Genomic DNA, 27,930 nt, shown 5'->3' on the forward strand with positions numbered 1-27,930 from the left:
GATTTTTATTTTTATTTTTAAAACAAAGTATCATTATCTCATAGTTGCATTAAAACAAGCCAGGATGGGTTTTAGAGACCACCGCTGTTTAATGCTGGCTTCTGCTATGATCTCTTATATGTGGGAGGTGTCAACGCAGCTTGAATTTTATGTTAGTGCCCAGACATATCCAAAAGATGCCCAGCGACGACTTCTCTCTCTTTTCCTTGCTTGTCATGGAAGGCTTGCTTATTGAAGAGTCCACGGGGTCAGCGTTGGCTAGCTCCTTCCTGTCTTAGGTGGTGGGAGAACTTGAGACCACTGTGGCCCACACTGTGTTCCCTGAAACACCAAGTTAGAGGCTTCAGGGCTCAGGAACCGACCTAAAGGATATGAGCACGTGCCAAGAAAAATAATTCTGCTTATGTCATTTTAGAATGTGCATTTTGCTTTAATGCACGTATGTATATGTGTGTGTGTATGTGTATGTGTGTATTCAGAAAGAATTTCATTTTGAAAACAGCTTTCAATAGGTTTGGGTTGTATAAGTTCACCGCTGTAATGAAACCAATCTGTTCATCAGTCGATGAATATTTAAAATGTTGTGTAATTTTTATTATTTTTCTTACCACCTTTCCCTCACAACAGTGTCCCTGTTTAAATGATAAGGTATGTATGCACCTTACTTAATAGTGGACTCTGAAGGTAGACTTTTGGCTCCAATTCCCAACTCGGGGGCATGTGAACTATTTCCCCTTACGTCTGTTTCCTCATTTGTAAAACAGAGATGATAATGGTTGATTATAGAATTTTCATGAGGATAAATCAGTTATTACCTGTATCGTATTTAACATAACATTTTCCCTCTTTTAAACACTGACGACTTATTCTGTTTTTGTTTGATTCCTTTTTATCTTCTCTACTAGATTATATGCCCATTTAGGAGAGGAAATGGTTTCTTATTTTTAAAGGCCTCCACAGGGCATGATACATAATAACTCCTTGATAATACTTGTTGATTGAATGAATGAATGAATGATAGGCACTGTTTTAAATGACTGGAGCCAGCTGGTGTGGTTCGAGTTGCAATCCGTGTATATGAAATCCGTGTATATGAAATCGAGCAATGTCCAGGCAGGAATTCCAGATTTGTCTAGTCCTTGTTGGGACCCCAGTTGGGCTAACTGAACCGACCACCTCAAACACAAAGTCTTAAATAAAATGATGTTTCTATGTTCTGTATATCTGTAAGTGAGAGCCTGCCCACTTATTTCCCTGAACTGGTCATCTTACTGGACCCCGTTCTGTTCTTCTGGTTGGTGCTTTACTTGAAGCTAGGTATTACTCAGCCAGTTATTTGCTCATACTTGTATACCTGGCAGGGATAAAAGGATCTGGATCAGGCAAAGAAAATGGGGTTAAGTAAAGAAAGAGTTATCATATATGATGACCATATGTAGGAAGAGACTAGAAAATGTTAGGATCTGTGTTTTACTCCTTCTTGGAGAAATCCTGAGCTGGTGTTGTATCTAATACTTAACAATATCCGATTGGTCTGCTCTGCAGACATCACAGCCACTTGGTGCTTTGGAGTTGATGTGTGTTAGGAAATGGGCCATCTGTAGCCAGGAAGGTTTAAGATGGTCAAGGGGGAAGAGGTGGGAGGAAAGGGGGTTGTATGGAGCTCTAAAACGCCATTGTGGTGAGTTTCCTTTCATTGTGTATTGGTTGGTTCTTCTAGAGGAAGGCTCTGGACTGAGTCCCTTTCCATTTTCACTGCTGCTAGGGTGACCATTAAACAGTGGCTTTCGACTTGGACTTTTTGATGAGACAACTAGGAACACCCTGGAAATACTACACTATCAAAATGTTGCTATGTACATTTCTGTATATAACAATCAGTCTCAAATCTTGGTTGCCTGTCCAGTCCTTTCCTTGAAGCTTTAGATTTAAATAGACCCTTGTTTGCTGAATTTCTTTACTGGGGTGGTCCCTCAACCTCACTCTGTACCAACCCAAGCCCATTCCTTCCCTCAGATTTGCTTCTCCTGCGGTCGTGTTCCTGGTTGGTACCTGCCATTTCTCCTAGGGAGGCCTTTTTAATGTAATTCGGTTTTCCTCCTCTCCATCTGTACTGTTACCTATCAAGCCCAGGCTCCTCTCTCCTCTCGCTTGGCTCTCAATCCGTTTTCCTGTCTGCAGTCATGCTCCCCATCTCCATCCCCTCTCCATCGGCCCCCAGGATGACCAAGGAGGTAAGTAATTCAGCAACCATTTTCTGGCCAGTCACTCTCTTTTCAGAGTTGAGGCTAAAAGAGTGAACTCATCACTGTTTCTGCTCCCACAGAGCTTATTTTCTAGTGCTGAAGACCAACAAAGCCATGAACCCAGACAGATAACGAACATGTGTATAAACTGTATTGTATCACAAAGGAAACCAACAAGGATTTGAGATGGAGCATAACAGGGTGGCCATGCTTTGCACGGTGTAGACAAGCAAGGCTGTCCTCGATGATGACATTTAAGCTGAGATAAAAAAGGGTGGAAGGAACTAGAATGGAAATAGTTCTAGTGGGGAAATAAATGTTCGAGGCAGAAAAGAGAGTTGGTGCAAAGACCCCGAGATGTGCAAGAGCTTGGTGGGATCAAAGAACCAAAACCTAGAAGAGAATGATTAATGCATAGAGCCATCAAAGGAGAGTGATTGGAGATAAGAGCAGAGAAATGGGTGGGAATCACATCACACAGGGCCTTGAAGGCTGCAGGAGGAGTGCATTTTACCCCAAGTTCAATGGGAAACTACTGAGGAATTCTAAGAACCCGGTACAGTTTTATCCAATTTACATTTCACTTCTACTCTTGCCTTGTGGGGCATGGGTCAAAGGAGGATGAAAGACAAAAGGTAGGAGGCTGTTGCAGAAGTCCAGGTTAAGAGATGATGATGGTGTAGACCAAGGTGTTAGCAAGAGAGTTGGAGAAATGTGGGCAGATTTGGAATAAATTTTGGAGGTAAAATCAATAGGATCTCCTCTTGGGTTAGACATGGGGACAAAAGAACAGGAGGAGATTCAGGATGGCTGGTTTGAACAACTGGATGGAGGGGGTCATCTATTGAGATGAGGAAGATTTTGACTGTTCTGTTTTCCTCTTCCACTGTTAAGGATTCCTGGGATTAGATTGGGCCCACCTCAACAATCCAAGTAATCTCCCCATATCATATCTGCCTTTAGCCCTGAAACACAACCTGCAAAGTTCCTTTTGCCATGTACATATTCACAAGTTCTGCAGATTAAGACGTGGACATCTTTGGAGGGTGGCATTATTCTGCCGACTATAGAGGTTGAGTAAAATGAGAAAAGTATCCACAGAGATGGTTGGTGACCTCGACAGAGCTTTTTCGGGGCGTGATGGCAGAAGAGAGCCATATCATGGTGGGTTGAGCAATGAAGGAGAAGTGAGGAAGTAGAAACATCACAGTATGTGGACAACTCTTTAGAGAACTGGAATGATGACTGGAGGGGATGTGGAAAGGAGGGAAGCATTTTTTAGGGCAGATACAAGAGCATAGCTGTTCACTGATAGGAATAAACCAGGCAGGAGTAGCAAGATGGCGATCCTGGGGCGTATCATCAGGGACACAGTACCCGAAGCACTGGAATCCTTCCTAGGGTGGATCCAGAGCCCAGTGGAGGAGCTGGCCTTCGATGGGAGGGACATGCCTACCTTTGTACAGAAAGGAGAAAGGGAAGCTCTGTGACACTGGGACCAGAGACGAGTGAGGTCCCACTTCATACCTTCCATTTCCTTAGTGAAGTATGAAGCAGGGTTATCATCTAAAACAGATCTCTGACTGACCATCCCAGTTGGGTGCTTCAGACCCTCCACCGGCTCCCCCCGCTCACCTCTCTCTTCATTTCCTGGCACTGTATTTAGGATTTTACACTGTAGCCTCACCCATTCCTTAGAACCTTCTGGACACACCACACCTCTCTGCTTTTGACTTCTTGTTTACTGGAATGCCTTGCCTCTTCCAACTTTACCTTACCCCTGGCCACTCCCACCGCCCATGCTCCAGGAAGCAGCCTGGAGACACACCCTTCCCCAGGTTGGTTAGCTGTTCAGTCGCTCTCAGAGCTCCCTGCTTACGCTACTATTACTCCTCATATAATTATTTGTTGCACAGCCGTGATCTGTACTAAAATGTGGGTTTGTGGAGAGCAGAGGCACGTCTCTTTCGTGTTTGTGTTCGTACCACTTGGCACAGTGCCTGCACGTATAAAAAGCTCAATAAGGGGCCGCTGGGTGGCTCAGTTGGTTAAGCGTCGTCTGACTTCAGCTCAGGTCATGATCTTGGGTCCTGGGATTGAGTCCTGTCTTGGGCTCCCTGCTCAGCAGGGGGCCTGCTTCTCCCTCCCCTTGCTTGTGCTCTCTTTCTCAAATAAATAAATAAATAGCTCAATAAATGTTTGTTGAACTTAATAGTATCATAGCAGGTAAATTGAGCAAAGGTATATCAAACAATGTCAGAGTATGATGGAAAAATCAATCTGTTTAGTGTACATGACCCGTTATTATACTTCTCATTGACCTGTTTTGACTATCTTGCCCGCTCTCCACAGCCCAATCCCGGTAGGCCATGCTTTCCAAGTACCAGCTTCGACTCCCCATCCGCCTGTAGACTCTGAAGTCCTCCAGAGAAAGATGCTGGCCTCATGCACTTTTGCGTCACTATTACCTGGCATAGCACAAAGCCCGTAGAAAGCGTACAAATGTGTGCATGATTTTGTAGGATTTTAAAATGATAGCTTTCTCTAGAAGCTGTAGTATCTGGCAGATCTTCCTCTCTAGAGCGTGTCCTTCTGTTCTCCGGACAGCCTTTAGAGAAAAGTATTCTGATGCAACTGTGATTTTAAGGTCCTTATCCATGCCAGAGCCCGGTGGTGTTCTAAGTGGATTGATTTCAAGTTCTGTGAAACCGGGTGACTTAGCATATCATTCATCAACTTGTTCTTTTTAAAGAGCCCAGCACGTTTCACATGTGTGTCTGAGGCATGCTAGGTTTGCAGTCAGTCTCTTCACAATTACAAGTAAATACACATCTTTGCAACCAATATTTGTAGTGCTTCGAATGGAGTATTTTGCAACTGAGGAAAAATTTACAAATATACGATTAATGTCTGCAGAAAATATTCACAATGAAATGCCAAGGGATGGAAACAATGTTAAAAATCGTGCACACTGGGGCGCCTGGGTGGCTCAGTCGTTAAGCGTCTGCCTTCAGCTCAGGTCATGATCCCAGGGTCCTGGGATCGAGCCCCGCATCGGGCTCCCTGCTCCGCGGGAGGCCTGTTTCTCCCTCTCCCACTCCCCCTGCTTGTGTTCCTGCTCTCGCTATCTCTCTCTGTCAAATAAATAAATAAAATCTTAAAAAAAAAAAATCGTGCACACTGTGTGGTCTTAAATTTATGAGAAAATGCTGTATCTATGGAAGTATATACTTACAGATCTATGTGTGTACAAAAATGACCACAAAGTAATGCCCCAAAATAGTAACAACGTTGTAGCCTGGGTGGTGGAATTTGGGTAATTTCAATTTTCTTCTTCATACCTTTCCTTATTTTCTAACTTTTCTAATAAATATCTTCTACTTTTGAACTTAGAAAACCTATAGTATCTGTTTTAACGAGTAACTTATTATTCTTTAAGCATCGGTGGTAAGAAAGCTTTTAAAATTTCTTTTATTTTTTATGTTGGCCAATGACGAAGAGAGCAAGACACCAGGGAGTCCAGATTTGAATTTTTTTTTTTAGTCACGAGAACTAGAAAATGAAGGTTAATGAACATACAGGCTTATTGATCCAGGAGAGTATTTGGAGATGACTTAAAGTGTAAAAATATGCTCCGGGCTCCAGAGATTTGCAGTGAGGACCTGATCAGATCTGCTTGATTCCCCAACCTCAGGCAGATGTGCTAACCTCTGTTAGGAGAGCCTCCCGTCTACCCTGGTATGTGTGATTGCAGCAAGATTTTCTGAAGGCAACTTCATTCCCAAGACCAAAATAGTCCAGTGAGTCACTTGCATATATCCCGAATCAAAGATTGAAAACCCAAAGCCTGCAAATGGTCCTAATGCCTTAGCTCAGAGTGAACGTCAGTGAAGTTTGGTTTTCGGGCTACCAAGGTGGTTAATTTGAAGACGGAGTAGCATTAGAACGGAGAGAGATGGCTCCTTATGGGCCAGGATAACACGGTGTGGTGTGTGATGGTGTGCTGTAATACCCTTTTATTTTTTTAAATTTTTAAAAAATTTTATTTATTTATTAGAGAGGGAGAGAGAGCGCACAAGCACGGGGTAGGGGCAGAGGGAGAAGCAAGGCCCCTCCGCTGAGCAGGGAGCCTGATGCGGGACTCGATCCCAGGACCTGAGCCGAAGGCAGACGCTTAACTGACTGAGCCACCCAGGCGCCCCTGTGCTATTTTATTTTATTTTAATTTCATTTTTATTCTCCGTGCTGCTGGTCACAGCGTGAGGCACGTGCACGAGGGACAGAAGGCAGAGCAGAGCATTACAAAGTCCCGGCTGAGCGGGCTTTGCCGGCACCGCCCCTCTTCACGCCTCTTGCCTTGCTGTAGTCGTTAACAGTGTCCTCTTTCATTCTCCAAAGTGTCCTGTGTGGGATGATCATTTTATAGGGTCACCCTGTCGCCGAGGCGGCTAAGTCCAGTCTGGATTCCGTGATTTCATCTCTGCACAGCAGTTGTCAGCCTGGCAACAATTTAAGAGCCACACCCAAGGGCACAGGCTTTTTAATGCTCCGTCCCCCGCCTTATCCTGCGGGGTCTGCGGGAGATGCCTTTGTGTTTGGCCTTTTCAGACGGATCAGTGCAACTGGTGAAGGAACCCTGGAGGATTACAGCTCTGGACTAGGGAGCTCTTTCTATGACCACAGCTGTCCCAGGTGGTGGTAATACTTCTCGGACTCCGAATGCTACACTTGGGGCCAGTGGGATAAAATCCTGAGAACAGGTTGACACTGACCAGCTGCCTTGACATTGCTCTTTGGCTTTTCCTAAACCATGGATTTTTCTTCTTCTTTTTTATGGCAGCTTGCACTTCTGCTCCCTTTATTTCTTCGGAGACTCCCGTTTGGTCTCCGTTTTCTTTAGAAGAATGAGAGTTTAAATGCAGCATGTCTAATTTGAAGAAGATTTAGTGCCCCTTAATTGTCCTGGAAACCTGAAGTGGGTATCTAGGAACAGGCTCGAGGAGGACTCAAATTGAGACGAACATTTGTATTTTGACAAAGGCCGTGCAGTTTTCTGATTTCTGTCCTAGGAACAGGAATGTAATAAATGAGATTGGGGAAACCCTGGCATTTTCTGAATTAGGGTCTAAGTTCCTAGAGACTTTTTGTGCTCTGTAAATTTAAAGGTGAAGGACTGTGCCAGTTTAAAATGAAGTGGTTCTAAACTTTTTTTGGTTGCCTGAGCCCTCTGAGAAATGAGGATGATGGAGGATCCTCTCCCTGGAGAACTATGCATGTGCTCACACAAAGACATTTTGCGTATAATTTCAGAGGATTTATGTCGCCCGATCTGTTGTATGGATCATAGGTTAATGTAGTCGGTACAGCTGGTTTCCTCCCAGATATCCACACTCCACAGCCCCCTTCCTTCTGCCAACTAGAAACCCTATCTTTAGGTATCTCACCCTCCTCCATGTGACCATGCACTTGAGGGGAGACCCTGACCCCAGTCCCAGGAGTGGAGGTGGTGGGGAGGATGATTGGTTTAAGCCAATCATGGTGATCCCGTGTCGTTTGCCGGAGATCCGTTCTGGCATGGGTATGTGAGACTTGGCTGGCAAATATGGCAGGAGTGTAATTCTGCTGGGGAAGCTTTGTGTCAAAATTTGATCATGCTTTTTTTTTTAAAAGATTTTATTTATTTATTTGTCAGAGAGAGAGAGAGAGAGAGCACAAGCAGGGGGAGCGGCAGGCAGAGGGAGAAGCAGGCTCCCCATTGAGCGAGGAGCGTGATCTGAGCTGAAGGCAGACGCTTAACCGACTGAGCCACCCAGGCATCCAAAGATTTGATCACTCTTAAAATCAAAACATGCAGTAATATGGAGAGAGGGCTATCTTGATACGCTTTCAGATGTGTTATTGGACTGAGCAAATGAGAGAAAGCAAACAGAACCCTGGGGGATGAATGGAATTGGCCATATTGGTATGGATTCATGATTCTAAAATATGCACCTGGATGTGCATATGTATGTTCACGTGCAGATGTGCACATATGTGTATTTTGAATGTCTGGGTGTATGTGTGTACATACATGCATCTATTTTCCGCCTCTGACAGGTGAAAGGGCCAAGAAGAAATGATACTCAGGCAACAATGAGCACACCTAGTATCAGATCTCAACACCATTGCCTGCTCTGAAAGGAAAGAAACCTCCCTGCAGAAATTCGAGGGATGGGGCATGGGTCAGGGTGGTATTGGAAGAGCAGGAGGTTGTTATGCTAGTGCTCTAATTAAGCTAGTGCCCTAACTAAGCTAGTGCCCTAACTATGCTAGCGCCCTAACTGTGCTAGCACCCTAAATATGCTAGTGCCCTAACCGTGCTAGTGCCCTAAGTACGCTAGTACCCTAACCGTGCTAGTGCCCTAACCATGCTAGCGCCCTAACCGTGCTAGTGCCCTAAGTATGCTAGTGCCCTAACCGTGCTAGTGCCCTAACCGTGCTAGCACCCTAAGTATGCTAGTGCCCTAACCGTGCTAGTGCCCTAACCATGCTAGCACCCTAAGTATGCTAGTGCCCTAAGTATGCTAGTGCCCTAACTGTGCTAGTGCCCTAACTATGCTAGTACCTAACTAAGCTAGTGCCCTAACTAAGCTATTGCCCAAGCCTTTAACAGGCCATTTCACAATTCAGTTAAGCTGGTTGCTTTTGAACAGTGAGGTTCATGATCAAACTAGGGAATTCCTTGGTCATACATTCATTGTTGCCCCTCCTTTGACATAAATCAGTCACTCGGTCTGCAACAACGCTTTATGGGATACCATACTGGTACATTAGGCATTCTTATGTCCTTGGATAGTGTGCTTGCAGAGAAGGCAAACCCGTATTTGGGAGTAGGTAGGCATGAATTCCAGGAAACACGAATTGCTATCTCCTCCTCTCCTCCAGAGTGGAAGCGGTCTGTTAGAATTGACCTTCTGCCAAAGGGCTGGCTGATAGCCTTGTAGGCGCTGTAGGGATTGGCATCTATCTCTGCCATTGATTGGTTGGACATTTAGCAGTAGCAAGGGCTCAGGCCTTGGTAAGAGGAAGCCCACGCTGCTGGGTCCATGCACAGCCTCCATCCGTGCCACCTGAGCCATGCCTTTCCTGGCTGCATCGTGCTGGCACTGGGGTAACTGAGAAGAGGAAGCTAGCTGGCATCCACGGGTGAGACATGCATTCTTCCAAGAGTACCTCAAGCACCACTGGATCTCTGATTCGTGCGGCCCGAGGGGCAGGGCAGAGTAGTACCACAGCCTACACTGCTGCTGAGCCTTCCTCTGCTTTGGCTCACATTTCTGCTATTGGCTCTGAACGCAGAGCTCAAAATAGAGGCTTGGGTGCAAGAGGCTTGTTTGTCAGTGTGACCTCAGTAAGTGTGACGGACAAGGTAGATGAGACAGAGGGAAAGCCAATGTGGCAGTCACTGCTCGGGGCAACTGATGTTTAATCGCATCGGATCTTCTAAGAGCCTCGTGAAATGTATCTCAGAACTGTGTGCCCGTGGGACGAAAGGGGTTATCCATCAGTTCCTGTCCATCATTGTTCACTGATCACAGGTGGCCCCACATGCTCTGACCCCAGGTTCTGCATGTCAGCAAGCCCAGAAGTTTCCATCATCCAGAGCACTCTTGGAGTAGGAATCCAGAGATGGACGAGGAAACTTGGTGCAGCTAGAGATGGGGCACTGTCGGGTTGCATCGGTTCGGAAGCTGGCTAGAACCTGGGCTGTACTGGAAAGCCAGATCAGGGAAGGGCGTGGGAGGTGGCGCAACGAGAAATTGGGAGTGGTGTACAAGACTTGTCCCAGGCATACACGCTGCACTCCAAATGGTTGAGTGAGGACAATTCAGGATTTGAGCACAACACACCTTGCTCCACTCTTACCTAGCTGGGATACCTTGGAGTATTTACCTGACCATCCTACAGTTCAGTTTCTCCTCTGCACAAGGATAACAACTCATTTTGCGTTCGGAAGGGTTAGCGGAGGATGATATCTGTTGAATTCCTTGCTTTGGGCCTGGAATAAATGTTAGTGACCTACCCACCTGACCGTCCAGAGCAGTAGATGCGCAGATAACTTTCTCGTCTTATGGGTAGAAGGGAAGGGAAGGAGATGGGAGGTGGGGGATGAGTATCTAGGAAGAAGTTATTGGGCCAAAATGCAGGCTGAAGAACTCACTGTGTGTGTGCACTGCGCAGGGGGCGCAGCAGGGCCAGAGACAGAGTCGAGACCAGGGTTAGGTGTGTTCAAGGAAAGAGAAGGAACTTCTCTTCCACTATCTCTCTCTCTCTCTCTCTCTTTTTTTTAAGATTTTATTTATTTATTTGCCAGAGAGCGAGAGCACAAGCAGGGGGAGCGAGAGAGGGAGAAGCAGTCTCCCTGCCGAGCAGGGAGCCCGATGTGGGGGTCGATCCCAGGACCCTGGGATCAGGACCTGAGCCGAAGGCAGGCGCTCAACCCAGTGAACCACCCTGGCGTCCCTGTTTGGCTGTCTCTTAGTTACGTCTTAGAGGTGGAAGTAATAGATAGTACAACTGGGGGAGGCTCTTGAATGCCAGACGCTTAACCGACTGAGCCACCCAGGCATCCAAAAATTTGATCACTCTTAAAATAAAAACATGCAGTAATATGGAGAGAGGGCTAATATGGAGAGAGAGTAATTTGAATTATACTTGGTTGGCAGGAAGGAGGCATAGACAAACTTCCTCAAAGATTGGGAATTAGGGATTCCTGGGTGGCTCAGTTGGTTAAGCGTCTGCCTTCGGCTCAGGTCATGATCCCAGGGTCCTGGGATGGAGCCCCGTGTCGGGCTCCTCGCTCAGTGGGGAACCTGCTTCTCCCTCTCCCTTTGCCTGCCACTTCCCCTGCTTGTGCGTGCTCTCTGTCACTCGCTTTGACAAAGAGATAAATAAATAAATAAATACAATCTTAAAAAAAGAAAAAGATTGGGAATTAACTGCAGGGGCCCCCCGACTTTCTCCTGTCCCTACCACCCAGGCTCATTTAGGCCACTAGGAAGTAACCATTGCCCTGTCCTTCCTGCAGCCTGTGGGAATATTGCAGTGTAGCTTAGTCATTCCAGAAGAGATACTGGAGGAGGGTGGGGATGGACCAGAGTTGGGGGCTAGCTCTAATTACTGTGTTACTTTGAGGGCATAGCTCAGTGCTGATGCGTAGTAGGTACTGAGTAAATATTTGGGGAGAGGATGAATGAATGAATGAATGTGCTGTGTGTATATCTCTTCAGTTTCCTTTTTTGGTGGCATCAGTAGCCTCTGTGGCCCCTTGGGTAAGATACTCGCCCCTGTTATGTGAGCACCAGCTGGGAGGCATCAGTTGGCCTGCTACTCAGCTACCACCGAGGGGAGTTTTTCTTTCTTTCTTTCTTTCTTTCTTTCTTTCTTTCTTTCTTTCTTTCTTTCTTTCTTTCTTTCTTTTTCTCTCTCTTTTTTAAAAAAATATTTTATTTATTTATTTGAGATAGCGAGAGAGAGAGAGAGCGTGCACGATGGGGTGGGGGAGGAGCAGAGGGAGAGGGAGAAGCAGACTCCCCTCTGAGCTGGGAGCCCGACTTGGGGCTTGATCCCAGGGCCCCAGGATCATGACCTGAGCCGAAGGCAGATGCTTGACCGACTGAGACACCCAGGCGCCCCAGAAGGGAGTTTTCTTAAGCTCTGAGTATCGAGACTCTGGGAAGGGTTTTGAGCTGAGATACATGTTGAATGCATGTGCCTCCATTTTTCTCCCAAGGTCAGAGCAGGCTGTGTTTCAGCTTGTGCTCGTAAAAGTGTTCAGTTCACTGAAAAATAAATGTGGTCGTGTAAATACTCAGAGGGAAGCTTGGCGTTGCCGGTGCCGACAGCCTCTGCCAGGATATCCAGAGCAGGTTGCATTCCATGTGGAAAGAGAGGTAATACCATAACCAACGCTATTTATTTTATATGTAAAAAAGCACTGAGCCCCCCCCAGTTAATGGCCTGCTTTTTCCGGGCAGTCCTAAATACAGCAGAATTTCAGTGCCACCATAGAATTTGAACAGTTTCTTGGAGCTTTATGTAACAGGTTTTGACGTACAGTGGTCATATTTGGGGAGCTAAGCCCGGGGAATGTGCTTTTACTTTCTATAATACCCCCTTGGCTGTACACACGCTTGGCTCTTTGCTCTTCCCCTGAAACAGGAGGATTTGGAGAGTTAACCTGATATTCCCAGGTTGAATGTTTTCTTACTCGTTTATAAAATTTAAGAAACACAGAGTTTTGAAAAGATAGTCCAGCCATTCACGGGGTTTATATTCTCGAAAGCGAAGCGCTCTAAAGAACTTAGTGTCATTTCCCAGGATTTTGCATTTCTCCTCCCTGCTCCTACATGCTCTTTCACTTTCGTTCCCCAGCACGTGAAACACCGTGGCAGCTCGTCCTGCTGCCTTCCCCCCTCTGCGCCCCTCCTCTTTGTCATGGGACATTCCGTTCTTCCCACCAGCCCCAACCTGTTTGCAACTTGGCACACAGGGAGAACAGGACTCATTGCACAGCCTTACCCCCTGGGACGGTCCTAGTTTCAGCTTTTCAGAGAGCAAAGCTTTTGGCCCCACAGCTCTTGGATCTTGAGACAATTGGGAGAAGTAGTAATGCATTTAACTTCAGAGAACAGAGTCTTTGGCACAAAAGGAGGATGCAGCGTATTGTATGATGTCACTTACACAAAGTGTCAAGAATAGGAAAATGTACAGGGACAGAGTTTCGGCTGGTGGTTGCTGAGGACCAGAGGGAGGGACGATATTGGAGGAAAAGAGACCGGGATGGCTAATGGGTATGATGTTTCTTTTGCGGGTGACGAAAATGTTATGAAAATGGTGGTGGCGATGGTTGCACAAGTCTGCGAGTGTGCTCGAAACCATTGAATTGTACAATCTGAATAGACAGAATTGTGGGTGTGAATTGTATCTCAATAAAGCTGTTGTAATGAAATCTGGAGGGCAAAGGTAGTGTCAGGGATCAGAGTTTTAGACTTTGGGCTTTGCAGCTCTGGAGGTGAAGCATTCAAGCTCTTTGGTAGCAAACTCCCTGAATTTTCTAGAAGAATGAAATGCATCCCATCCTCACATGTGTGACCTTTGAGACTCATGGATGGTTCTTGAGCTGAGAACCACATCTGACTCGTGTGTTTCCACATTTTAATGATGAGCAGCTCTGGAATGGAGGAGGTTCTTAGAGGAAAGAAGGAAGTTTTAGATCACACCTACTTTAGCTTGACATAGTTGAGTTGCCTTTTGGAATTTTCCCTTATGTTTCTCATTAGCTGCTTCCTCAGGAACTTATATACTGCAAGAGTATGTGGTAAAGTTTCATTTGAAACGACAGGAACTCCTTTGCTGACCTATTCTGGCTGTTTCTAATGTTTCTTGGCTCCGTGCTTCCGAGGACCCCATGGGAAATCTTGGCAGAACACCCTGTTTTACGTCAATACGGAGTGCCTCTCTCAACTTGCCTTTGCATTGAATTTTCTCTTCGTTGTCACTTTTTATGCCCTTCTTCCTTCTTGTCCTAAAGAGAGACCCTCCACTCCTTTCTCTGAGTCCAGGCTTCTTCACCGTGCCATCGATCCCACACTGTCTGCCAAGAGTTTTGCCCCATCATTTCTGTGTACTTCTCTGGCCTCTTTGTCCCTTCCCCATTGGCTTCTTTTCTCAGCTAGACAGCTGCTCAAAATTCCCATCCTATTTAGAAAGCAGTAATAAATGCACAAAAACCCCAAACTCCAAAACTTTCCTTAGATCCTTATTTCTTCCTCAATATACTATGTGGTTTTTTTTTACCCCCACAGTTAACTTTTTTTTTTTTTTTGCAAAGTCTGTGTATTTTCCTGTTTTCATTGATGTGTCCTTTTGATGAAGAGATTGAGGTTACAAAGTTGGGAGTCCTGTGCTAGCATGAGGTCTAGGACATCTACCTAGAGCAGTTAGGGATGGGAGAGAGAGATGAAGTTTCAGCTAGGTGGGAAGCGGATTTTCCAAATGGTTTTCCCAGGCATTGGCTAGAGACCCAACAATCCCAAGTGGACTCTAATTCTGGTTACGAGGCCAGATGCAATGAGAATATGCTTTGGTGTCAGGCCTCGTTGGTTGGTAGGTTTATTTGTTAGGCAGTGGAGGAGGGGGCAGTTTCCTGGAGAAAAAGTATGATCTTTACCTTAGTAAGTAAGCCAGGAGTTCTTTTTTTTTTTTTTAAGATTTCATTTATTCATTTGAGAGAGAGAGAAACAGAAAGACAGCACAAGCAGGGGGAGAGGCAGAGGGAGAGGAAGAAGCAGACTCCCCACTGAGCTGGGAGCCCAGTGTGGGACTCGAGCCCAGGACCCTGGGATCATGACCTGAGCCCAAGGCAGACAGTTAACAATCTGAGCCACCCAGGTGCCCCAGGAGTTTTTCCTTCACAGAAAATGCCCCCGCCATAGTCGTTGGGATATATTCGGTTTTGTGCATTTATTTTATTTTGAGTGTTAAGGCTTCTGACCTATAGTCAGATTTAAGGGTCCCTGTGACCTTGAGTGTTTAGTCCAGCCGGGACTGGTGAATCTTCTGGTAAAATGGGAGAAACATCAGGCTGAGATTACCGTCAGGATGAGCCCATCGAGGAATCCATTAATGGACTAAGAGAGTCCCCCCCCCCCCATTTTTTTGTATTGAAAAGGGAGTGTCACCCCACAGGCCAAGTGTCGCCAAGACAGGATTTTGCAAACAGAAGCCACAATGACCAGTTTCAAATAGTCACGTGACCATTACTGTCCTGCTGAGTAATTCATGTCAGGTAGGAGATAGGCTTATCAGTTTTATCAGAAGCCCCTTAGGGAAGGGGGGCTAGTTTACAGACATAGCACAGAGCTATCACATAGTAGAAAACTTGATGACATCATGGGTGAAACTGGTGGCGTGCTCCTCCAAATACCATTTAATGAGAACATCAGCTAGTTTTACTGATGGAATGTTTTCCATCTTAGAATCAGGGGAACGCAAGTGCGGAAAGGTTACAGTGGAATATCTTGGACAAAGTTCATGGCAATATAGCTTTTCAATTGAGTATTGATCTCCTGATAGATCTTAGGTCATGTCACAGTAATTCCCGGTAAACAGCTTTATAACCTGCGTTTGTTATCTCAAGATGGCCGGGCATAGGGGTAGAAAAGCTGCACGGAGGATTTAACCCAGAACTTTTACTTCCAGAGCCCAGATTTTATATATAGCTTGGACAGAGGTCAGCAATAATCCTTCTACGAGCTAGTGGAAATAGACCTGTGATGAGAAGTCATTGCAATCAAAGGACTGAATACTGTTATATTATATGTGAAAGCTGACTGCTCACGTCTGTAAAGCTCCATGTATCTGGGCAGGGCCCTTGAGATGGAAGAAGTAGTATTTATCCCATGCAGTTGTAGCGATCATTATGTTAAGAGTTTATGTGCAAGGCTGAGCACCGTGCCTTGCGTATAATAACTTCTCAATAAGTATTAGTTGCTTTTATTATTCTCATGAGCAGCTACTTGTTAATAAGGATGCACCGGCCAAAAACAGCAGTAGCTTGACCTGACAATTTTCAGCGTCCATGTATCCAACACTTTGTTTATATCCACTGGCACTATGTGTTGCTTAGCTTGTGTTATTCACCAAGGTAGATACTGATATTCCCATTTTAGCGTTGAGGCTTGGATAAATACCTTCTCAAGGTTTTACAGCCAGTGAGCGCTATGCTGGGTCCCTTCCTACTTGGTCTCCTTTTTACAGGGTCATGTGGAGGTGTTTTCCAACGGAACCCTATATAACTTGGTTGGACAAGCACGTCCCCCAGTCCTTCTCACTGCTTTCCAATAATCAAGGCTTGTGAGAATTGCCATCAATAATATTCAATTGAAGTCAATCCAATAAGAATCTCTGGCTTAAAGTTTTATAAAATTAGTCTATCCAGGGATCATTTCAAATCATCTCCTCATAGTTTTGGTGAGCCATTGAAGCCAGCTTAGGGAAATTGCCTCGGTAACAGTGTGTATAAGACATCACAGAGTGTATGTATGTATGTATGTATGTATTTATGTATGTATTTATTTATTTTAATTTTTAAAGATTTTATTTATTTATTTGAGAGAGTGTATGCGAGCACAAGTAGGGGGGAGGGGCAGAGGGAGAGAGAGACAAGCAGACTCCCTGCTGAGCAGGGAGCTGGACACGGGAGGAGGGGGGGACTTGATCCCAGGACCCTGTGATCATGACCTGAGCGGAAGGCAGACGCTCAACTGACTGAGCCACCCAGGCGCCCCCACAAAGCGTATTTAATTTACACTTTTGATTCACGTTTCTGATCACATAAGTAGGTGGAACATTCCCCTGGTGCAGTAAGGAATTTATATACTTTTTTTTGGTGCTGAGTCTTGGAGATTAACTAATTTACATGTTTCAAGGTGACTGCCCGGAATGATTTCTAGACTTACTACCCGAGACTAGAGAACTCCACGGCTTTTGACAGCCTGACTTATAGCACTGCCTGAAGCAATACTTGTTAATTAAGGTGACAGTGGTTTATCCAGGAGTAGAAAAAGGGAGGGCCTAAGTCTTTCTATAGGACTGTGGAATTTTACCTCAGGGCCCCACAGGATCTGAAATCTTTAGGATTGAAGTATGAGTAGATTTGCATAAAGAACTCTGCTTTGAAATTAAGTTGTTTGCTTTTGTACATTAGCATTCTTTTCTTGGAAAATCACACTTAAATGTTGTGGTTTTCTCGAAGTTATTGGTCTTTGTTTTTTAATCGCCTGTCATGAACCTCGCATCTGGAGTGTCACCAGTGGGAGATGCGCTAAGCCGCGAGAGTACGGGGCAGACCAAAAGGCAGAGCCCACCACGGTCTTTGGCCAGGCTGTGGTTTGCAAAACATGACTCTCAAGAACCATCCAGCCTCCCTGGAAAGAAGGTGACTAGATACTGCAGAAACAACCATGGTGCAGAGGATTATACTGAGCTTTTTCAGGCTGGAGGATTGGAGTGTCAAGGTGAAGGATCCTGCCGTAGCGTTTTGATACAATGGCCATGGTGTCTTTACCTTCTTGTTTCTAGTTGGCAGGGGGCATAAGGATTCCAGAATGTGCCACAGGCCTGGGGAAAGAGCTGCATTTCTTAGTTTTCCTCTGAGATGTCACTGAATTAGAAAGAACTGGAAGGAGGTCAGCATCTACTCCTTTTTTGTTCCAGCAAAGGGCATCCACCAAGGAGGAGGATGGCTCCATCTCCCCATACCCATTTCTTCTAGTTTGCAGTTAACTTCTCAGTGTTGCTTGTTTTGCCCCCTTTTATCATCTGGTGAAGACCTTCTAGGTGTTTCTATCACTAGTGGCATTGTAGGATCACAGGATGCTCTGGAAGCTCAGTGACAGAAGCAGTTGAGAAGGAAATGAAAGGAGTGAAAATGAAGGGATAAAAGAAAGGAAAAAGGGAAAAGTGAGAAATATATTTGGTAGAGAGTGTGGCAGCATGGGTATGGTGGGAGAGACACTGGATAAGTTTTGAGAGATAATTTGATAAAATTCAGTATCCATTTCTTTCTCTTTTTTTAAAAAAAAAATTTATTTATTTATTTGAGATAGAGAGAGAGAGAGCACGAGCTCGAGTGTGAGCAGGGGGAGGGGAAGAGGGAGAGGAGAAAGAATCTTAAGTAGACTCCATGCTCAGCACAGAGCCTGATGATCAGGACCTGAGCCGAAACCAAGAGTCTGATGTCCAATCGAATGAGCCACCCAGGTGCCCCTCAGTGTCCATTTCTAATAATTCACTGTATCAGTTTCTTATAGCTGCTGTAACAAATTAGTGCAAGCTTAGTTGCTTAAAACAGTAGAAATCTATTCTGTCACACTTCTGAAGGCCAAAAGTCTGAAATCAAGGTGTGGGCAGGGCAGGCTCCCTCCAGAGACTCTGGGAGAGAATCCTTTCCTTGCCTCATGTAGCTTCTGGGAGCTTCCACATTCCTCAGCACCCCTCAGCCTGTGCCTCCCTTACTCCAGGCTCTGCCTCCATCTTCTCTGGGTGAGTCTAACCTCCCCTTTCATCTTTGTTATAAGGGCACTTCTGATGGCGTGTAGTGCCCAGCTGGATAATCCAAGATAATCTCCTTATCTCAAGATCCTTAATTTAATCACATCTGCAAAATCGTTACTATGGTAACATTCACAGGTGCCAAGGATTAGGATATGGGCACATCTTGGGAACCATTATTAGCCTACTTCACTCACTAAAATGTGAATAGTTATATGCTTCTTCTACCAAACTGAATCTAAACCCAGCATAATTCTTTTAAAGTGGAAGGCTGGAAAGTTTTCTTTTTCTTGTTTTATAAAACTTTTAAGTTTTATTTTAAGAATGCTCCATACCCAATGTGGGGCTTGAACTCACAACCCTGAGATCAAGAGTCACGTGCTCCACCAGCTGAGCCAGCCAGGCTCCCCTGAAAGTCTTTTCTTAAAGTCAGGATCAAGTGAAGATGTCTGCAATGACTCATATTTAATTAAATTTTGAGATGGAAAGCCAATGAACTTACATAAGAGGTGTACGTATTAAAAAGGTGTATGGGGCACTTGGGTGGCTCAGTTGGTTAAGTGTCTGACTCTTGATTTCGGCTCAGGTCGTGATCTCAGGGTCCTGGGATCCAGCACTGCATCGGGCTCCCTGCTTAGCGGGGAGCCTGCTTCTCCCCTCCCCCTCCCTCTGCCTGCCGCTCCCCCTGCTTGTGCTCTCTGTCTGTCAAATAAATGAATAAAATCTTAAAAAAAATAAAAAAAAACAAATAAAACAAAACAACAACAGCAATAATAATATAAAAATGAACAAATATTTTGAATAGGCAGTTCGTAGAAAAATACAGGTGTCAGTAGACATATAAAAATGCTGAGCTTTATTAAATATTTTTAAAATGTGACTAAAAACAATGAAGTACTCTTGTTTACTTATCAAATTGACAGAGATGAAAAATTTTGTTTGAATCTGATCAAGCTCTAACTTACAGAGGAGTGTGTGTATCAATAGGGGATATGATTGGCAGAATCCAGTGGGAAACTTTATAGAACAAATGACCAGATTTCTTCGACAAAACAATTTCATGCAGAGGGAGGGGCAGACAGTAAGAAATGGACAGAGAGCTTATAGATGAAGAGAGGTACAAGAAACTTTATCAAGCAATCATAAAACATAGACCTAATTCTGATCCTGATTCAAACACATTATAATTTAAAAATATTTGAGATATTTATGAGACCATTAGAATTTTGAACACTGAGTAGATATTAAGAAATTACTTATTTGTTTACATGTAATAATGCTGTTGTGGTTATGTTTTTTTTAAATAGTTAATTTCTGGGGCTGGGTGGCACAATCAGTTGGGTGTCTGACTCATGGTTTCAGCTCAGGTCATGATCTCAGGGTCGTCGTGGGGTTGAGCCCCATGTCAGGCTCTGCACTCAGCACAGAGTCTGCTTGAGATTCTCTGTCTCTTCCCCTTTGCTCTTTCCCCTCCCCCTGCTCATGCTCTCTCTCTCTCTCTCAAATAAATAAGTAAATAAAATCTTTTTAAAAAATAGTCAATTTCTTTTGAAGGTATTTGTTAAAATATTTATGGATGATATGATTTGATGTCTGGGAGAGTGGGTGGCTATAGATGAAACAAAATTGGCCATGAGTTGATATTTGTTGAACCTGGGGAATGGGTTCATGTGGATTGATTATAACTGTCTTGTTTACTTTCTCATGTATTTAAGATGTTCCATCATAAAATATTATTAAAGACACAGACAAAAAATACTCGGACATGAATATGAATATGAGTCCAGTTTGGCCCTAGCTTTTTAGCCATCAAGCTAAGGAAGGAAACATGAAGAAAAACATTCACATCATCCACAGGCAAAGACTGATCGGTTATATGGGAGAAGCCAACTCTTCCAATTATTGATGACACACATTTTTTTTCTAAGAGTAAAAAAGGGCATTATGTAAGGTGATGAAACACATCCTTACAGAGAAGAATTTCAGAGGCCTCTTTTTAAGGTGTACATTGCCTCATGGGTCAATGGCATCATGGTAGAATGTAGCTCAACAGGAGAAATGGGGTGAAATTGGGAGAGAGGCAGGATAGATTCTACACTGGTAACACTAAGAAGGGTTATATAGATGAAGAACTCTCCTCTGTATTTCTTTGCATCTCTTAGTCTTCATGCAGCTTGGTAGAATCCCGGTTACTCCTCTGTAGTTTTTCTTGGCTAGAAGGGAGGTGATCGCAGTGCTATTAAAAGTGTGACTTTGGACCAGGGAGGAAAAATAATCCACTTCTCCCAAGACAAAAAATGCAACCCTCTTACTCACTATCCCTCTGTTGTAAGTATTAAGGGAGAGTTTTCTGTAATTCGTAGCGATTTAAGAAAATCTTTATATTTTGGAAAATTTCAAACAAATTCAAAGGTACATGGTACAATGAGCCACCATGTATCCATCACTCAGTTTTGACAGGTACCAACTCATGGCTAATCTAATTTCATCTATATCTCCACCCCCCAAATCCCCTCCACCATATTCTTTTGAACAAACCCTACAATCCTATTATTTCCTTTGGAGACATTTCAGTATTTATCTCTAAAATGGGAGTGCTAATTTTAAATCTAAACTAAAATTTAGTCCACCATTTTGAAAAGATCAAACACACCGCTAAATTTCTTAGCAACCTGTTGCCATATTTTAAAGCGGTATTTGATTTAACACCCGTATGAGTACGTTTCCTTTCAATAAAGACTCATGAATGAAGCAGCACAGAAATGAGGAAGATGAGCGCAGACAGTGGGGATTCCCCACCTAACCACTGCCCGCCTCCTACCTTCACTCTGGGCCCAGACCACAAATAAAGAGCATTGGCTGTGATTTGCTTTTAGGTTCTTTCAAGAACACAGAGTCAGCGTCAAATTGTTAATATGACAAAACAGAGTTCAGCTCGACCCGGTCTAAAAAAAAAAAAAAAAAAAAAAAAAAGAGCTTCAATCCCATGAAGCTGTAAGAGTCTTTGGAGTGCTTTCATTCTTCGAAAATAGGACCATTTCTGGGTGAGTTGATGGTGCTGCCCTGAACAGGCTGGCTGATTCCCCTTTGACACGTCCAGCAATTCTTTGTGTCTTTCACTGATTCTTCATTTACGTCTCATTCTGTCAAAATGTTCTTGCCTTGACTGCCTTCCATTCTTTTGCTCTTGTTGTTTTCCTGCCTCTGCCTCTCATTCAACTCTACTTCTGTTTGTCACCAGATCTGCATATTCCTGCCCCCCCCCCCCCCCCCCCCCCCCCCCCCCCCCGCCAAGCTCCATTCATCTGCCTGAAATCTGTTCCCCCCCACATCTTGTATTTAACACGTCTGCTTTGGAACTCCTGTTCTGCCTTCTCCCCACCGCCCACCCCACTGGGCCTGACTTTCCTCTTTCACTTAATTTCATGTAGATGTGGAAAAGCTAAATTACTACTACTATTACTGCGGCCACCACTATTATGATTACGACTATTACTGCTTATCTTCTGATCTTCTGCACCTCTAATCCAGTAAATTACCAGAGCCTAGGGGTTTTGCCTCCATAAAGTTTAAGCAGCGTATTTATCAGTCAGATGGCTGTGGTCACTGCCTCTTACTTCTTGGGTGTAGCGCTTGTCCCGTGCATGGGTGGGACATGGCGGATGGCCTTGAAGAGCAAGCCATGGGTGAGCAGATGGGTTGGGTCGATCGGTTTAGGAAGGGAGCCATTAAAGATATGTTCAGACTACTGTAACCATACAGACGAGGAACATTTATTCTGCGTGTTTTTATGGAAGGCTCCCTGGAGGAGAACATGCTTGAGCTGTGTTAAAGTTGACCAGTAGAGACAGCTGATGGCAGCATTCTAGGGAAAACGCGAGCAAAGACCTGGAAGCTTAAAATGCCAAGGTGTGTAATATGGGTGTGTGTGTGTGTGCGTGTGTACCACACTTTCAGAATATTCTGCAGATATTAGATTCATCTTGTTACATGATTTTTTTTGAAATGTGGACGACATGACCTCCTCAACTGAACAACACAGAGAACTCCTTTTCTTAAATCTGAAATTATATAAAAAACTAATGATGTATGGTGACTAACATAACATAATAAAATAAAATAAAAAAACAAAAAAATAGATTATTATGAAATTATTTAAAAATTTAAAGCTTTGGTCTTTCAGTCGTTGGCTCTCATCTATGCTTTCAGCTTTCTCTCTACTACCATCCTTCACTTTGTCTAAAGTAGACAACTCGCAGTTTCTTTGAATAGACCACAATGCCTTCTCACCACCCCTGGGAGCTCATCCTTATTCTGCTTAGAATCTCACTGTTGCATTTCCATGTTCTGGTTGTCAAAATCCTACCCATTATTTTTAAAAAAATGTATAATGGAAACATTTAAATATGGAAAAAGAAGACCTAAGGGTCTAATCAATCCTCATGTACCCTTAAATCCTACCAGTGATCAAAGGACCACCTAAAATACTTCCCCTATGAGATCATTTTCCTTTTTCATTTCCCTCTTCTGCTTTGAACCTCCTGTGTATTCATGATGCGGTATTTGTAGTGTATATCACATCTACTCTGATATTACAGGAACTGGTTTTTCTTATCCCCTGACCCTTTCAAAGCAGAATTTGTAGCTTGATGACCTTTTTGCTCCTTGCAGCGTCTACTTTGGTGAATTATTAACAGTTTCAGCTCAAAGATAGAGATAGCCATGTGAGGAGCCTCATTTGGAATTTCTTCCTAGCCACAAAGAACTGATTGGTGGTGGTGGTGGTGGGGGGAAGTACCAGGAACTGGGCGGAAAGTGACCTTGTCATCATAGAGAAAGAAGTGGTGAAAAAGGAGACACGTTACTTTACCTGCACACATATGTTCATAGGAGTTTTATTCATAGTTGCCAAAACTTGGAAGCAGCAAGATGCCTGTCAGTAGATGAACGGATTAATGAACTGTGGCACATTCAATCAATGGAATATTATTCAGTGCTAAAAAGAAATTTGCTATTAAGCTGTGAAAAGACATGGAAGAACCTTAAAGGAATATCACTATGTGAAAGAAGCCAGTTGGTATGATTCCAATTATATGATGTTCTGGAAAAGGCAAAAGTGTGGAGATGGTAAAAAGATATCAGTGGTTGCTAGGGGTTGGGGAGAGGGGAGGAGGAATAGGCAGAGCACAGAGGGGTTTTAGGACAGTGCAAATGCTCCGTGTGAGGCTAAAATGATATCCAGACATGTCTGTATATATCATATATGTCAGTATACATTTGTCCAAACCCATAGAATGTACAATACCGGGAGTGAAGCCCATTGTAAATTATGGGCTTTGGGGGTGATAATGATGCATCAGTAAATTCATCAATTGTAACAAACGCACCACTCTGCTGGGGGATGTTGATAATGGGGAGACTATGCATGTGTGGGGGCCGGGGGGATAGGGGAAATCTCTGTACCTTCCCTTCAGTTTTGCTGTGAACTGAAAACTGCTCTCAAAAAAGAAGTCCTTCATAAAGAAAGATATGATTCGGAGGCCTCACTCCCAGAGATCCTGAGTCTGGGGAGCTGAAATTGTTCCCATGGTCAGTGGGAACCAAGAGAATATGGTTCCAAATCGATGAGATGTTTGAGAAATGTAATTTTAACATTAATAACATAAGAGAGGAAGAAGAGAGGAGGACATCTGAAGAAATAAGTTGCCCATACAGGGAACATTCTGTTTAGCTCATATTTTAAAAAAATAGAAGCACAAACATGGAAGGGAGAAAAGAAACTAGTACGTATTGAGCACCTGTTATATGTGGGACCCTCCTAGATGTCTTCACACATATTGTGCAAGCTGAGCCTCTCAATGACCCAAGTCTCTCATCTCCCATTAGCAGGTGCAGAAACTGGGTTTAAGAAACATTTTGAAGCTCACCGTGTTAGTTAGGGGCACAGCTGGGATTTAAAATGAGGTCTAGGGATGCCTGGGTGGCTCAGTCAGTTGGGCGGCTGCCTTTGGCTCAGGTCATGATCCCAGGGTCTTGGGATCGAGCCCCGCATTGGGCTCCCTGCTCAACGGGGAGTCAGCTTCCTTTTATTTATTTGTCAGAGAGAGCACAAGCAGGGGAAGTGGCAGGTAGAGGGAGAAGCAGGCTCCCCGCTGAGCAAGGAGCCCGATGTGGGACTCAATCCCGGGATCCTAGGATCATGACCTGAGCCGAAGGCAGATGCTTAACCAACTGAGCCACCCAGATGCCCCAGTGTTTTTGTATTCTTTAGGTAAATACTCAGTAGTGCAACTCCTGGATGGTAGGGTAGTTCTATTTTTAGGTTTTTGAGGAACCTTCAATCTGTCTTCCAGATTGGCTGCACCTTTCTGCACCCCCACCAACAGGGACAGGGTGGACCTTTTAAACTAAAATGTCAGAGGCTCAGTAAAGTGCATTGAGTTCACATTCTATGTGAGATGCTGGAATGTGTAAGCTGGAGGTGTGGACCATGACCCGGAAGGAGTGCTCGGGAAGGTCTGGGAGGGTTCTGCGGGGGCGTGTGATAGAAGAGCTAGAAATGGAAGTTTGGGTTCCTGTCTGCAAGAGGGCTAGAACCTTCTAGGCAGAAGCAGCACAAAGATAAAGGCAAGGTCCCAGGAAATCCATCTCCCTCCTTGAAATCAAAACCACCGCCCGTTTTAACCTGAGCTGGTCAGCTTTCTTTCTCTAAATGTTATGTCATTCTGCAGAACGTTGGCATGCTCACTGGAGTCTCAGTGGTGGGTGAGATCCAGTGGTTGCGGGGGGTGGACGGAAGCACCTGTGTCCTCTCGCTCTGGCGAAGCCAGCTTTCTCCCTGCACTCCTTCCCCTCGGCCCTGCTCCGTTAGTTGCTTTGCATCTGATCATCGCAGTTTAATAACATCTAATGACACTCCTCTCCCGATTTCGGTGCCGGCTACCCCTGGGACTTAAGCCTAGATGCAAGTATTAAGGAGAGGGCAGCCAGGTTGCCGGTGACTTGGCTGGAAATCCCATTCACATTGGGAAACAGATTTGGAAATTAAATTTGGCCCCGGAAGCAATGTCATCCTTTTGTAAAGCTGCAGCAATAATCATAAACCCTCATCATCACTCTCCCCCCGCACCCGACCTCCCAGCCAAGCTGACAAATAGTCATCAGCATATCCTCATGATGCCACCTTCTGTTCACCCTGTGGGATTCTCTGGCTGTTTGGGTTGGCACCAGAGCACCATCTTTTCTGTTTTATGTAATAAGGCACATGAGAGAAGCTCTTTGTGCCCAGCCTGTCTGCGTGGGTACTGAGCAAGAGGTCTTGTGTACCCCATCATTTTCGGGACGGTCAAAGCTAGCGAACACTTCTGCGGCCTGGGAAATGTTTGCTAACTCTTGGCAAGGTTTTTGTCTTCTGGTGCCATTTTTGCTCCCGGCCAGGATTATAATGACCCAGCTTTGGTTTAAGATGAATTTTTGCAAATATATGTGTGTGGTGGGGCTACATTTTCAGAGAAAACAAGCACGGGTGTGGCACGGGGCTGATGTAATACAGCGCTGCAAATGCTCAAGCCCATGAGGCTTACCCTCTGCGGATCGTACCAACAAGAGGGCCAAGCTTGTCGAGGTCCGTCGGAGCACACGGGCCTTCTCTCCTTCTGAGAAGGTTGTTACTAGCATGGGACCCAACACAGAGCCTGTTTTCTGATCTATTTTTTCGTGTTTGCTTTAGACTATCAGGGGAAATGGCCATTTCACATCCTTGGGTACAGTGTATGTATTATTTACATTGCTTCCCCCGCTTACTTTTTTCTTTTCTTTTTAACATGGTGTTAAATGTTAGCGTCAGGTGTTGGCAGCCTTGCCCGGGAAACAGATTGCTTTGAAATAAACACAGCTGGAAACTGACCACATATTGTTTTTCTTTCTCCTAAGAAATGAAAGAGGCATTTATAGAAAGGCTGGAAAAGGCACTACGGTCCGGGATTACTTTATAGATGTATTTTTTCCCAAGTCTGGTTAGCAGTGCATGTCACGCCTCGGTGTCCAAATGGACCCACTTTCCTTCTTTCTTTGTGAAGTTGCGGTTTGCTGGGAACAATAAACTCGGAGAGGTTTGCTGCAATCCGCCCTTGAGAGGGTGGAGTCTATTCAGGGCTGTTTCTCTCTGCTGAAGTGTGGTCTTCAGAGCTGAGCGAAGAATGCCTTGTGTGTGCTGTTCTGCGAGCCTTGCTTGCAGCCTTGAAAACCTCATCAGAGTCACCCCTGGCCTCCTCTTTCAGGGATGGGCAAGTAAGTGAGTTATGGAATTTTGGTGCATGTGTCTGTGATTTTTGTCCAATTTGATGCACTGTTGAAAATGAAGGCAGGGTGTATTCTAACTGTGTCATTCAACCAGGTTTTGTGTCTCCTGCAAGTATTTTTCTTGTTGCTGTCAGAAAAGAAGTAGGAGCCTTCTTTTCTCACACCTTGAAGACTTTATTTTTGTTTTGGTCATTTATTCCTTTAGCCTCTGTGCCAAGGGCTTCTCTGTCTCTCTCTCTTTTACTGTTTCTTTGCAGAGACGTTTTGAAGATTTGTGGAGTTACAGTATAATCATGAATTGCTAATAGTCAATTGCTATGGTAGAATAATTCATTGCTGTGTTTTGCAAAGGCAGTTTTCCCCCACAAATAGCTATCTCTCTGGACATCTCTCTTGTAAGAGCTGAGTTAGAAATGAAGAAGAGGGAGGTGTAGGAATTTCAGAGTAACTTTTGCTTTTGGTTTGCTTACATGGCAACGGGGGAGACTTTTTCAGAGGCAAAATATATTTTACTTTTATTTTGTTTTAACAGAGGGGAAGACAGGGTTGTATCTGCTGGGATTATCTGAATAACCTGCCACCTGTGTTGGAGTAGAGATGTAGTCATCTGGACAAATGGAATTTGTCATGCATTCCTCATGACAGTATTTAAAATAGCATCCTCTAGCTCTTTGACTGAGGTGCATGGAGAGGAATTGTTGGAATTGGGCCACGCATCTATTGGGATTTTCACCATCAGATCCAGCCCTTAGCATTGTTCCTGGTACATAGCATAATCTCTCTATTATCTACCATATGTATGGACAAGGCTTTCTGTATTGTGTAACTGACTAACTTAGTAACATGTGCTAAGTGGGGCCATCTGAACTCCGGCAGGAGGAAAGTAATAGTGAGTTTTGAATCTTATAAAACACATAGATGAGCCCAAAGGAAGAGAGCATTGAGAAGACCTGTGACAACGAAGGTGGACCTGAAAGGCTTTCTCTGCGTTGGCTACTGCCAAGCATATTTCTCCTTGGCTTTATACAACTTGGCAGAATTGATCCTGATTTTGGATTTTGAAGGGATAGAACAAGAGTCGATTACACATTATCTTGGACTGAGGTAATCTGACCAGTTCTGCTCATGAATTTCTTAAATGACTTATTTTTTAATGAGACTGTACAGATTCTTTCTCTAAATGATCATAATTAACAGCTACTTAAGATAGGTCTGTGCTCTTTCATATGTGATACCCCATGGCTCTCCTCTCCAGCCCAATGAGGTCGGCATGAGTATTATTTCCCCA

The 27,930-nt window shown here is 44.4% G+C and overlaps 1 protein-coding gene across 3 annotated transcripts in view; it reads left to right on the top strand.

Annotated features, from left to right (window-relative positions):
* The window catches only part of MAP2K6 (mitogen-activated protein kinase kinase 6), a 113,118-nt gene that overhangs the window by 42,707 nt on the left and 42,481 nt on the right, over positions 1–27,930 (top strand). The window contains exon 1 of one of the 3 annotated variants that reach the window (XM_036083796.2): positions 26,542–26,630. The exons of the other annotated variants lie outside the window; for them this stretch is intronic. The gene's annotated coding sequence lies outside the window, so the exon portion shown is untranslated. Of the gene's footprint in view, positions 1–26,541; positions 26,631–27,930 lie in introns of those variants that run through there. 3 annotated transcript variants of the gene reach the window in all.

The sequence above is a fragment of the Halichoerus grypus genome, chromosome 2 (genome assembly GCF_964656455.1).
Source record: "Halichoerus grypus chromosome 2, mHalGry1.hap1.1, whole genome shotgun sequence".
NCBI classification, from domain to species: domain Eukaryota; kingdom Metazoa; phylum Chordata; class Mammalia; order Carnivora; family Phocidae; genus Halichoerus; species Halichoerus grypus.